This window comes from Poecilia mexicana, unplaced genomic scaffold (assembly GCF_051168715.1).
Source record: "Poecilia mexicana isolate PSO_F unplaced genomic scaffold, ASM5116871v1 scaffold_10, whole genome shotgun sequence".
NCBI lineage: Eukaryota > Metazoa > Chordata > Actinopteri > Cyprinodontiformes > Poeciliidae > Poecilia > Poecilia mexicana.
In genome coordinates, this window is record NW_028263379.1 from 20,303,466 (window position 1) to 20,317,341 (window position 13,876).

Genomic DNA, 13,876 nt, shown 5'->3' on the forward strand with positions numbered 1-13,876 from the left:
ATTACTCTGCTGCACATGGCGGAATGATTATCTTCCGCTCTGAATGACTGAGTTGTTTCCCCGCTGCCTGATTTTCATCATCAGTGTTGGCATTCTGACACGTTATCCGTTTATTCTTTCTTTGGCTCATACAAAACATTAACTTACAAACACTGAAGGTTTTTTACAATAAGTAGAAAAGTAGAAAACCCACCTGCAGTGCCTTTCAAACGTATTGATCCCCTTTTAAATGTATACAAACATATATTGTGGTTAAAGACACAAACTTTTGTGTTTTGTTCTGGGGTTTTTTGGCCATTAAAAAGTTGTGGATACTTTGAAACTCTCGTAGATTTGCTCTTTCAGAAAACTATATTTTTGGTTATTCTTTGCAGTACAACTCAACCTCTGTCATATGGGATGGAGAGCACCTGTGCAGACGAATTTTCTTGCCACAAACACAATAAATCCATGTCTAGACTTTGACTGTTCCATCTGAACACATGGCTATATTTTAATATAAACCAAATGCAGCTCTGGGTTGTATGTTTAATGTCATGGCTCAGCTTTTAGAGCAATTTTTCTCTTGCTCTATAAGGCTTTCGTCCATAATTGCCCAATATTTAGCCCCATCCTGATGCTGCCAACTTTGTGTCACCATGGAGATGGTGTGGTTAGTGTGATGAGCAGTTTTGTTTTTTTCTCTACACATATTTTGCATGTGTGCCAAAAAGTTTGTATGGTCTCATTTGAGCAGAGCACCGTTTTGAACATGGTTGTTCTGTTCCCAATATGGTCTGAAAAACTGCCATGGTGTTCAGTCAGTAATGAGTTTCTGCCAGGCAAGATTAAGAGTCAGTAATTAATAGTTGTCCTGTCAAACATGGGATATGTTTATCACTCCAGTGCAACACATTCTAGATCTGTTAAGTCAAATTTGTGTTTTTAGTGATAAAAGGTAAACTTGGGGTGATTTTACATTTTTAAACTTTCAACAAAGTAGAAGTTGAATTTAAAAAGCTATATTCTTTTTCAGGCAACACAAGAACAAATTGGAATCAGCACATATTCCCCCCGCATTCCCCCATTTTTTTTTAAACAAAGGCAAAATGTTGTCTTGTTTGAGAGAGCTCTGATCAATAGATGTATTTTCCTTCTTGCAATCGTTTGTTTAGTCTACTTGAATTAATAGTGCAGAATGTGGTTTTTCTAGCTGGTTATACGATGTTGCATCATTGGATTTGTGTGCTGTATAAGCACAGACGCACTGCACAGATCAGATTTCTATCAGATGAAGTGCTTTAAATGATGTAGAAATAGTCTTTTTCTCAGTGGTAACAAATGATCTGAATCCTGTAAATGTGCAAATTAAGCATAATCTAACCAGCTCATACCATCCCAGACGCTGTTAAAACATAAGTTTTATTCCACTATCACCACATGTTCATTCAGGAAGAAGGACTGCTGCAATCCATTGGGTTTCCTTAGAAAACATTTTATAAACAGAAGCCAGACTTTGCTACCATGTTTTTGAAGTAGGATTGGATTTGAGATATTCCAAGGAATATTGTTTCTGTTAAATTATCTTGATGTGACACTGTTTTTCCCCGGCTAGTGCATGATCTCCAACTCAGCCAAATCCTTGAGGACCTCCGTGTCTTGGGTTCCTTTTAGGTTGCATTAAATATTTTATAAACGGAGAACAAATCCTTGCACTCAGAGCTTTTATTTGTGTCTTGGTGTCTTTTGAAGAATTGGGACAAGATTCTCCTCTGACTAGCTGGAGTAAGAAAAATTTACCTCCAAATCTCTTCTGAACCTTTTTCAGAGAGTATCTTCAGTGCTAAACCTGCCCAGTCTCAAGTTATTTCACTGCTGACAGCTACAGAAGTGATTCCACGCTCTCAACTCTATGATGTCCTTGTCTCCCTGCAAACATGTTCCCCAGACATTTCGGCAGACTGAGGGGTAACTTTGGCCTTATTAGAGGTGGCCATCTTGGTCCAGCACAGGACCTGTGATGTGAAAGATGTTCATGACAGCCTGCTCTCAGCCAGGGCTCGACTACCTGGTGTGTGTGCTTCTCCACTGCTCTCTCTTAATGCTGCTCTCTGGTCTCCTGTGCAAATGAAACTTGTTAATGGCAAACTGTCAGTGGGGGATGGGAGACGGTGGAGGGGAGTCAGCAGGAATAGGAGGGGAAAGGAATGGCAGTAGATAGGGGTGACATTTATGTTGAATATTTCAAGCTCTGCTGCCGTACAGATGCAGGAGCTGCTGCGGTGATTACGTGTGTTTGTGTCCGAGTGTGTGTTGTCTGACCTATCGCACGAAGGAACCTGCTGTTTGCAATTTGTCTCCTGCAACAGTGGCTGTGGCTCGCTCTGCTGTGTCTCCTTTCTACCTCCATACTTAGCTGCTCATTTCTCTCTTCTTTGTCACCCAAATTAAATTTGCACGAGTATGCCTCAAAGTACAACAGCATTAAACCGTGGCTCTGTTTAGAAATCGGTTATGCGGTGGGGGATTGCTGTAAATTTAAGTGTCGGTAACAAACAAACTAAATACGTCTACATGCATCTATACAAGTTAGTCGAAGCTCTGCAAGATGAAACTGAACTGTTATATTTTATGGAATAAACTCTACATAAATATACCCTGGTTCAGATTTTCAAGATAGTTTTTTTTTGTTTATGTCTGTTTCACTCTGTAGCTGATGATGTAGTTAAAAAAAATTGAAGTAGGCCATCTTTATTTTCACATCATTTCTGTGCAATGTGCCACCACCTCTGGCAGTAAAACCCCACATGATGATGATACTGCCACCACCAAATTAACATAGATTTTTTAATTATTCGAAAGTGCATCCATGTTGTGTCTATACCTGCTTGTCCATGCAGGGTCACGAGGGAACTAGTGCCTATCTCCAGTGTCCACATGTGCGAAGGAGGATACACTCTAGACAGGTTGGCAACATATCTCTGGGCAACACAGAGACTTACAAGACAAACAACAGTACTTGCACATAAGGCTAATTTAGAAAATCCAATTAACCTAACAGTCATATTTTTGGATTATGGGAGTACCTGCAAAGAAGCCATGCATGCATGGGCACATACACAGTGCTACCACTTGCACCACTGTGCATCCCAGTATGAAATCCTTTTTAATATAAAACACCTGGGACTTGGACTCCTTTTTGCCATTTTGTTCTTCCTGAAAGGATTGGCATGACATTTGGGTCTGAAGTCACCCCGCTGCTGTTCTGCCTCTCAACTGCCAAGAGAGGTAGTCACAGTGTTGTCCTGACTGAATCAAGTCAGGGTTTGCTGGCATCGTGGCTGAAGGATGTGGACGGTCTGTGTGACCAGCTGGTTGGACGATTTAATGCAAAAACCCAGTGGAACTGGTGCTGATTAACAGTGGACAGGGTGTGCTGAAGTGCACAGAGACAGAACAGTTTGCTTAACTTCAACCAAGATTGGTTCCTTCAGTAGCAGTGATGCTTGAAACCAAAACTAATAAGAAGCAAACGGTCACTGTATTGTTTTTTCCGTTCCCTCTGTGGTACATCCTTTATATGAACCCTGTGAGTTCCAGCCCAGACTAGTGTCACTTTTGAAAACGTCCAAGCGAGAAGGATATTATAGACCTCATTAGAGGTTTATGAACGTGTATTCACAGTGTAAGTAGAGTGCCATATCTGAGTGATTTTATTACAGAACCATTTGTTGAACATGGAAGCTAAAGAAGCCTTACCGTGATGCCTCCAAACACAGTTCTTCATAAATGTGACCAAATAGCTCAGCGTTTGTTTGATCTGACCGTAAAACATTTATCCAGGCACTTCTTCCCTTGCTCAACACCCTTTTAGTTTAGTGACTCAAAATATCTTTTACTGTAAACTTAAACCCTTGTAATCCAGCAATGCCCAGTTTATCTCTATAACTTGTAATTTTTGTTCTGATATTTTAAAAATGATCAAAATTGTATTTATATAATTTTTGAGGGAAAACAGCTGGTCAAAACAAGAACTAAAATATAATTCAGTTGATTCATGGCCATGATGAATGTATGAACATGTGTGCATATGAAACCCATTCAGCTTTACACAAAGGTAGGATGTAATCATATTGTCTTCTGCATAGATTAAGTAGTTTTGATCTATAGATCATCCACTCTCCCAAGATATACTGAATTATAGATGGGAATTAGGGAATAAGGCAATACCAATCAAAGTTGACCTCAGCTTGCAAGCTGGAAAATTTAACCAAGTAACAAACAAATGCTGAAGAAGAGTGATTGTGACATGACATACTCAGAAGCTCACTTTGTATTCCCATATGCCCCAAATGAAAATTAGCACTCATGAGAAATTTGTGATTTTGTTCTTCATCAATCACAACTGATAATCTCCCATTACACTATGTGACAGGTGTGTGATAAGATCTGTCATGATTGTGTAGCTTTAGCTGACAACTGCAATATAAATAATCACTACTGATAATTTGGCTTTCTTTTCTTATTTTATATAGTTCCTACAGAGCATTGTCGTAGGGATTGCACACACATCTTGAGAAGATGTGTACATTTTAAGTAAAAATTTTATTTTGGCTTCTTTGGGCATTTACAAAAAGAATATGACTAGGAAGGGAAGACATAAGTAATAATTTGGTGCTGTCACAGTCTTTCCAACGTCAACAAAACAGATTTCTGTGGTGCGGCTTTAAGGTGTTTTACTTTTTTGTGTTGTCCTCTCGGTATTAAAAAGAGGATTGCACTCTGCTGAATAAGAGTTGAAAAACTTGTACATTACAGTAAGTTTCTGGCTTGGTTGGTGCACTAGGGATAATTACTTTGCTATGCGGGATACAAGCTTCACAGAATAGTTCACCACTATTTTTATCTTTTATTATCTCTAACATGCAAATCACAGCTCTTATTTCGATTTCATTTTTCCTGTAAGCCATTTCCTTCATTACACTTCTTATTTATTTATTTATTTTTTTCTTTGAGTCATAAACTCAGTGTTTTTGTACGTATTTTACTATTATGCTCCTGGTCTTCTTCTTGCTGTGACCCTGTGCTCCCTCAGCCATGCCCTCTTTGTCTCTCTCCCTTTTTTTTCCCCAGCACCTCCCTCTGTGACTCCTCCTCTTTGCTGCTCTCCCCTGCCTGCCATGTTTCACTCGGCATCCCCACTGATGAGCCATTTGCTACTTCTTGCATTATGCATGAGTGTCCATGCTCAGGCAGAGGCGCCTGTCCAAGACTTGGAGTCAGAGTTCAGTTAAGAAAAGTAGGGTTTGATTAATCCTTTTGTCGAGTACTAATCACTGGACTATGAAGTGCAGGAGGAGGGATGTGATGCTCTCTGAATAAACTATTTTTATCTTGTCTAATTTTAGTCCAGGAAAGCTTTTTAGTAGATGTTTTTAAACTGTCTTATCAGCACACTGGTTTTTCTATTTCTTTTTCTTTTTTTTATTTTTCAGAAATAGGTCTGAGTTTTTCATAAATGGGGAAGAAGAAAAGAACATCAGAACAAAAATAGTCCAAATGTGCAGGTACCTATAATATTGGAACAGGAGTCATGCAATACACATTTGGTTAACATAGAAAAACAAAGATAAGAGCGTACAACTAATCAGGTCACAAAGTCAGTGAGAAAAGAAACAAGCCGGATGCACCAATGACTCTTCAGTCGCATCACTCACTGAATAATCATTGTCCTTCATGTAGATAATGAAACAACCCCATACTTTATGGAACAGATCATGTCTGATTTTGAGAATAGCAGAGGGTTTTTTTTTTTCAGGGTTAAGCAAGAACTTAGTTCCTCAAACCCTTCTGTGATACAGGGTTTATCCATAAATTCCCAGGTAAGTGCAATTATCCTATTTGCTCTTTTAATTTGGTTTCACTTTGAGTAAAAACCTAGCAAGAAGACCCTGCGATCAAGTTCCAGTCTAATTAGAAAAACCTCATGTATGGATACTCTACATTACCAAAAATAATGAAACGGAGTGGCCTAATAAACCCCTCCACATCTGTTGCAGGTTTCTTGAATGTCTTGATTGAATTTGCTTCACTTTTCTGAGGTAATGTCTACTCTCATCTACCGTTGTAATAGCTTAGGGCTTGTATTACCTGTTTTTGACTAATCTGGTTTATATGCTGTTCTCCAGGGACACATTTTCCTGAAGGTCTGCTTTCTGTGCATTTTGTTCAGAAATAGAAGAATCACAAGAGTTGTCTCATCAAATTGTAACATTCTGAAATGCCTTTTCTAAAAGGATTTTTTTGTAAGGATTAATAACTTGTTTTATTATTATTATTGGCAACTTTATATTTAATCTATATCTTTTAAAGCAGCATATTTCTGATTCATAGACTTGCTACAGATTTTTTTTTATTAGCTTTTGCTGAGCTAGCAAAAAATATAACCGTTGTTTAGCCGTAAGGTAAAGCTAAAACAACTGTGTGTTTCAGTAAACTACAAACACCCCTAATCTTTTCTTCTATTTACACCTTTGTCCCGCATTTGCCTAATCTCCCGTCCTTGTTTATGAAAACAATATGTCATTTTGCTCGTTCTACAGTTCCCATTTTAATTTTCCAGGCGCTTTTATGTTAATACAGAATAGCTGCGGAGAATCCAGTCACATTTGTATGCGGCGCCGACTTCATCTGCGCTTCTGTTTCAGACAGGGTCAACTTTGTTGTGAGCCTGCAGCTTCTCTGTGCTGTTTGGCTGCATCAAAGTGTTCTGGTCAGGAGAGAAAATATCTGAATATGCACAGTACAGCTGGAGCAGCGGGGAAGAAATGGCAAAAATAAACAAAAGAAAACTCAAGCAGCCAATCAAAATTTAGTGACAGAGTTCAGGCCACAGAGAATAAGAATAACCGGGCTGATTTACATAAAGTAGAGGCAGTAACATACACAGCACCGGCACACTGAACACAGACATGCTGCTGTTCTCTGTCACAAATATCATTTCTGTAGCTTTGTGAAATAAACAGTATTTGTCAGTAGTGTACCAGAATAAACACCTTCCTGATTAGGGTTTAGATTAGACACTTCAGCTGCCTTCTATAATGATTTATCTTTGTTTTTTTTTTAAGAGGCAAGTTAAGACAATGAAGGATTCATGATTAAAGCTCATTAAATGACAAATGTTTTGAAGTACCCCCATTAAAATAATTTCCCTCCATTGTTTATCTTTGTAGTCTGAAGAAAATGGGTTAAGAGTTGGACATTTTGCCTGGAAGGGCTCTCCACACACTTTACATCCATGAACAACTATTTATGACTATTTTATGTCCACCAGTTCTTGTCTTTTAGTTAAAAAAATAATAGTGGAGAATAATACACAACATTTAACCAGTATTGCATGCTCTACATTAGTTTAGGCCTATTTGTGATTGTACCGCACTCAAGTCATATTTCAGTGTACATATGAATGCAACTGTCTCTGCATTTCTCTATAAAGAGATATTGTCCAAATTTAGCCTCGAAATGCTGCTCGTACACAAGTTCACTAGGTCAAGAAAGCTACTATTACATTTTGACAATGCATCACCTGAGACATGCACAGCTTTCTGTTGTTTAGCCATTTACCTTTTGCTTTGACTTTGGTTGATAATTTGACTTGTAAAATAATGTATAATCTTCGAAATTAACTGTCTGCAGACAAAGCTCACAGAAAACATTGAGCTGCTTCATGAACTTACTGTTTCTGTTTTAAACATTGTAACACACTGATAAATAACGTTACAGAAACTCTCTATATAGCTCTGTCTCCTGTCTGTGGATATGCTGGCACAGCCAGCACAGATACATGGGGGGGCTGCAGCAACTAGCACAGTTTCACTGTGAAAATTGTTGTATGCAGCAAACACTGAGGGGAAAGCACAAAAGACGGATAAAAAAAAAATAAAAAATGACAGCAGAAGTTGCAGCCATATAGCTCATTCAAAGACAGTAATCCACCAGCAACAGTTCACTTTAGTCAGTAACTTTGACACCAATCATTTAAAAAGAAATATTGATTGGTGTGGGAATGTAATGCTTGTACCTGGACAGAGAAATCCCTACTTGCACCTTTTAAACCACGTTTAGGCCCCTGTATGCATCTTATGTGGATATTTTAACAGGATTTTTACGCTGTTTGCCATGGGACGCAGTGTAGTCTTTCCAACAAAAATATTGCTCAGTGGTTGGACACAGCACTATTATTTGATTTATATTTAACAGAAGTAACAAAGAATGTTAATTTTTCTTGTAAGATTTGTCCAAACACTGATCTCCTTTTACCAAAACAAACTGCCGTCGTCACCGTTTTGGCAGCTTTGCTGTTTTTGTCAAGATGCGGAAAATTAGTTTTAACACTTCTAAATCCACTGTTTGTTTTTGCCTTCAAAGGATTTGCCTGTCCTTTCCCTCCCTCTCTTACTTTCGCTGTTTTCAGACTGAAATCCCGTTTGCCCCACTGCGTGCCGCCGAGGCTGCAGAAAGGCACTAAATCATACTTGCGCAGGACACGGGATGCCTGCAAAGCACCAGATTGTCAATTCATTAGTTGATGAACCTGGTGACGTGTAGAAAAAAAATTGCTCAAATAATAGCGCGGGTGTTGAGTATTAGAGCGGCCCGTCTCGACTCACTCTCACAGTGGGAATTAAATGTTGTCATCGTTTATCAGCAGCACTTTGAGATGACAGCCTCTTCAGAGCTGCCAGTCAAAACACCAGCATCGGCTCACTGATCACTTAGGAGGATTCGTGTTAGCAGGTGTTGTTCTGCGGTGGAAGCACCTGACATTTTATTTTTACTTCCAACTTGCTCCGGTTGCTTATTTTGTGCATTCGTGCCCCCACCTTTTCATTTCATTCATGGAGGAAAAAGGTTTTGCTGAGCATGCATGTTCTCCTTTAGCGCTCTTCGGCCTCGCTGTGCACACATTCACACCTGGAAGCGTGCCTCTCCCCCCCCCCCTGTGCATCCAAAATAAATTGCTGTCCTCAGTGTATCTTTGTCTTTGCCCTGGTGTGCTACGTGCAGAGATTGGCTTTGTTGTTCAGTCATTGTTATTCAGTAGGGATGGGGGAAGGGCAGGGTGTGGCTCAGCCTCCCCATCTGGATCCACCCCCTCCCACAACTTTTAGACGCCCGTGTAAAGCCTCCTTTCAGCGAATCTCCCCACCAAACATGCATCATTTATGCCTGTTTGGCTCGCCACTCTTTTTAAAACATTGTGCCATCTCCCCTTTTTCTCCCGTCACTGTTCTAATTCGAGATGAAATATTTTGGTCCAAGATCTAAATTTTTCTTTTTTTTTTTTTTTTTTTCCAAAAAATCCTGCTGAAAAAAAAAATCATTACATCATTACAGCGGTGATTGCACTTTAAAGTGTGTAGAAACATCCCCATCTTCACTTGCTGACTTGTTTCTTTGCATATTGATGCATAAACACAACCAGGCTTTCATTTACTCCCAACGTCTTGGAGAGACTGATCACTGAATGCACAGGGAGAGGTAACCCAGACTGGAGTTTCAATATAATTTATTAGTATTTGAGAAACCAGTTACAAAAAGGTAGCAGAGGACAATTTGGACACGGGGAAGATAAAGGTCGCTGCCCCTTTATAACTGAGACAAATAGGTTGTCTGGTGGAGTATTTGTGAGTGTGTGTGCATGTGAGTTGGGAGTTTACAACAGAGAGGAAGGGAAAAAGCAGGGTCACTGCTGGCAAAACAGGAACTGTGCAAGAGGAAGATGACGACGAACTTTAACACGTAGCCCATCAGCGCTATGAGCGGAGCAGATGTATAGTCACAAGGCCGAAGGGATGCGAGAATTGCGCAATCCGTCATCAGTGCAACACGTCGACGTGTGTTTTCTCTCTTGACTTTGTCATGACAGCTTCTCCAAGTTTTATTCTTGCTCTGTAGGAATCGCCTTTCTGTCAGCCCTCTGGATTGCTGATATGAAGCTCTCCTGCTAAGCTGCAAAGTTTTTTGAAGAGATGCTGTCGGATATGTTGCTTAGCAAGACAGTGAAGCCACCGTGGGTTCCGTGTTTGGAGATCTCGCTCCAAGTGATAAAGAGGGAGACAAATAAAAACACATTGCTGTTGCTTTTGCGCTGCACAAGCAGAGCTAATATTCATAATGAATCAGGGTTCATGTTATACCCTTCATCCTCCGTGTACTCACTTCTTTAAGCTGTTTGAGTTTGCCAGATGAAAATGATCAACACTGATAATTAAAATGACCCTTTTTTCGTTGTTATTGTTTAAACCAGGGTCTTACTTTGCTGATTTCTGTGTTTGTTGAATGTAACTGTTAGATAAAGCTTCAAAAGATTTTGTAATCCAGAAGAATGAACCCTGATATACACTGATGCTTAGTTTGCTTACACCAATGCATGTCAAAACTTGCATTATTATAAGGTGATGGGCATGAGCAATGTTATGTTGAAGTGGGAATTAAAAAAAAAAATAGGCAAATAAATGTAGATGATCATATCGCAGTGAAAAAAAACTACTAAAAATACTTGTACAGCATTTTTAGACACCTGATTGACTCAAATAACTTTTAGTAATAAAGGATCTTTCACAGGCTACAATAATGACTAGATATAAAGTATCAGTAAAGAAGCATTAAAGAATAATACAGTCTCTGCAGGCCAATTATGCAGTAGACTGGGCATTTAAGAGCAGCTTAGGTATGATAATTAAAGAGGGAAGTAAAATAACAAAATAAATTGGAGGCGTGAAAATCATATTTAATATTTGTTCAACCTATTTGTTATTCAGTCTGCATTTTCAGCTCTGACGAGTGATTTATTTCAAAATCGTATTTTTCTTTTTCTTTTCACCATGCTTCATATTTTTGACTGCATGTCATTTCTGGTTAAAATCTATAGCATAGTAATGACAGGGAGACGTCTCCTCGTTACTGCAGTGGGACTATAAAACTGCTGTATTTTCATTCTTCACACTTCAGCGGCATGCTGGTTTTTATGGGGGAGGGTGTGTGTGTGTGTTTGCGTGTGCGTGTGTGTGTTCATGAATCAAAGTAATGAGCTGATTTACACCTCTTCGTAATCTCCAAATGAAGAAAATTATGCATAATTCCACTTATAAACCGTCCGTAGTTTTCCTCTATCATTTTGTTTTTCCGTAAGGCTAACAATGGTGTAGTCTTATGTTATGATTCATGTCCTGATATATATTTTTTTTCATCTGTGGATTTTGGTGAGTGCTTTTTTGTCATTGATATTGATGAAGCTGCCACCCCTGCTGTGTGCTGGATCAAGCATTTGATTAGACTGTGTAGTTTTTTTCCGTCTTGGTTTGGCAGCCTCTACGTCTCCGTGTACTGTATCGGGGTGTAATTCGTCTTCCTCTAATGTGTTTTATTGGCTGAATCCATGAGTAGAGATGAGCCATAGCATTCGTATTTGTCTGTCTGTTTCCTATCAAGGGCATTGTTTTCAGGGTGTCAGTACTGCTTTGTTCAGAGCATAAAGTCTTTTTGCTTTGATTCATTGACTGCTTAATATCTGTTTGATGTGTTTCACAGCTTGTACGACTCCAGTTGTTGTTTGGAACCGGAGTAGTGCAAAACCATCTCGATGGTTTTCGATCCTTCGAGAGTTTTTTGTTATTTAACGAGGATTCTGAAGTGCCATCAATTCTCCCCTTTGCTCACCACATGGAGATTGTGCAGCTAAATTACAAACATCCTCTTCTACGCCACAAATTCATCCACTTGATTTTGAAAAGTCATATGTTAAAATCATCAGTTCTCAGTAGTAACAGTTCTTAGTAGTGTTGGTGTGATGCGGCAGGAAGGCTTTTCTCAGCAAGAGTCCATTACGGTTTAAATTGCTCACAGGGGCTCATTGTGTCCAGAATTTTAACGTCAACTTTGCTTATAATCACTTGAATGAAACGACTGACAAGAAAGCTAAACAAGAAACACAAATTTCTTGTTCCATGTTTTCACAAGGAGAAAACAAAAACATATTTTATTTTACAAGTGTTCTTAGTGTTAAAGGTTGCTCAGCAACTCATGCGAAGTCAGATTAGCATAATCTGAGGATGGAGTAAAGTTGATTCTTCTCTGATCTGTCATGGTGAAAGAGTTGAACCGTCACACGTTATGAGGCTGTCCACCAGATAATACTGGAAAGAGCAAGATTTCAGGAATGGTTTTAGACTCAAGTTTGAAATCTTGAGCCTGCAAGAAGTCGCAAAATCAAAGACTTCTGTCCCGACTAATAATATGAAAACACATATGACTTGACTTAGATTTAAAGTGTTGAACTTTAGGGTCATTAATATCGCTTTTCTTATGCAAAAAGTTCTGATAAGACTCTTTGCATACTTATTCTCCTCTAAAGGAGAATAAGTAGATTCTCCTCTAAAGGAGAATAAGTAGATGCAAAGAGTCTTCTATCAGAACTTTTTGCATAAGAAAAGCGAACTTGGTATTTTAAGAAACTATTTATTTTAGCTTCATCTTCATAATAATGGCCATATGAAAATTTCTCACACAGAATGCTTCATTAAATGACTTTGTGTCATTCCAGAACAAAATAAGAATAACCTGTCTTAAACATCTAAAAGACCCAGCAGAGGTGGACCAAAGTCGAACACAGTCATTTGGTTTCGGAGAGTTCGTTTTAGTACAGATTTTTCACGGTTCACAAGTCGCACTTTGGCCATCATGGTTTTTCCCCATATGTGATTTACAACAACATAGAAAACGCAGCAGAGAAGAATGAGTATTACGAGTTCACAAATTTGGAGGAGAAAATAATTTTTCACGTTAAAACAAAACAAAAAATGCAAGACGTTTGTGAAATGTTTGTCTGCTGTATCGAACCAGAACCGAGCAGATAGAGTTTAATACGCCAGTAGATATTTTCCTCACAGTCTCAAACAATTGCTCCTCAAAATCTGCCCTGCCTGAAAAACCGGTGTTCTGACTATCTATGCTGCCTGATGATCTGTCCTACCTTGCACAGTTGGTCAGAACACCGACTCATGGAAGTTGAGCAGCACATAAATAAACACACCCATGACATTCAGACCAATCACACAAGAAAGTTTGCATGGAGAGAGGGGGCGAAACGTTTCCCAGGGCTGTTGTGACGAGATGGAAAGGACAACATGAGGCTGAGAAGAAAATTACGTGATAATGAGAATTTACTTTGGCAGTTCGGCTCAACCATGCAGGGACCGTTTGCTGTGTTGCTGTTAAACTTGCGTCATTGCAAACAAAGATCCTTTCAGCTAATTGAAATAAAAGCACTTCATATTCTATTCATTCAGAAATTCAACATCCAGTCTCATTTACTTACTAAATTGTGTCTTGTACATTATATTGTAATTTACAAACCTACTACTATTGAAAAGTCCATCTATTTAATAAATTAATTTATAAATTAAAACATGTTATATTGATTAAATTGAAGTCTATTTTTTTGTTGATTATTATTTTCCACTTAGAATATTACATTGGATGGATAAATAAAAAATGGGCTTAAAAACATGTTAATCTGCTTAAAGTTTTTTTGTCACATGATACTTCAAATCTGTAAATTGACCCCAATCGGGACACGCATTCTAATTTCTAACTTCACTAGGTTTTGGGTCCTCTAAAAAAAACAAAAACAAAAAAAAAAACAGTTTCTGTGTGGATGAAGGGCAAAAACGGTATAAAACTTTTAAGTTTTAGAAAAAGAAATTCTTGTCTGGGCAGAGGCATAGGCTTGGGGATAAATGACTTATTAATGTCTGTGTATGTAATTTCAGCTGAAATTAGCTTCCTCCATAAGGTGGCGAGGCTCTGCCTTAGAGATTAAGAATACGGTTCTTTC

At 38.7% G+C, this 13,876-nt stretch overlaps 1 protein-coding gene across 1 annotated transcript in view; it reads left to right on the forward strand.

Annotated features, from left to right (window-relative positions):
- spock1 (SPARC (osteonectin), cwcv and kazal like domains proteoglycan 1) overlaps window positions 1–13,876 on the forward strand; it is a 118,585-nt gene that overhangs the window by 1,287 nt on the left and 103,422 nt on the right. The gene's annotated exons all lie outside the window — the stretch shown is intronic.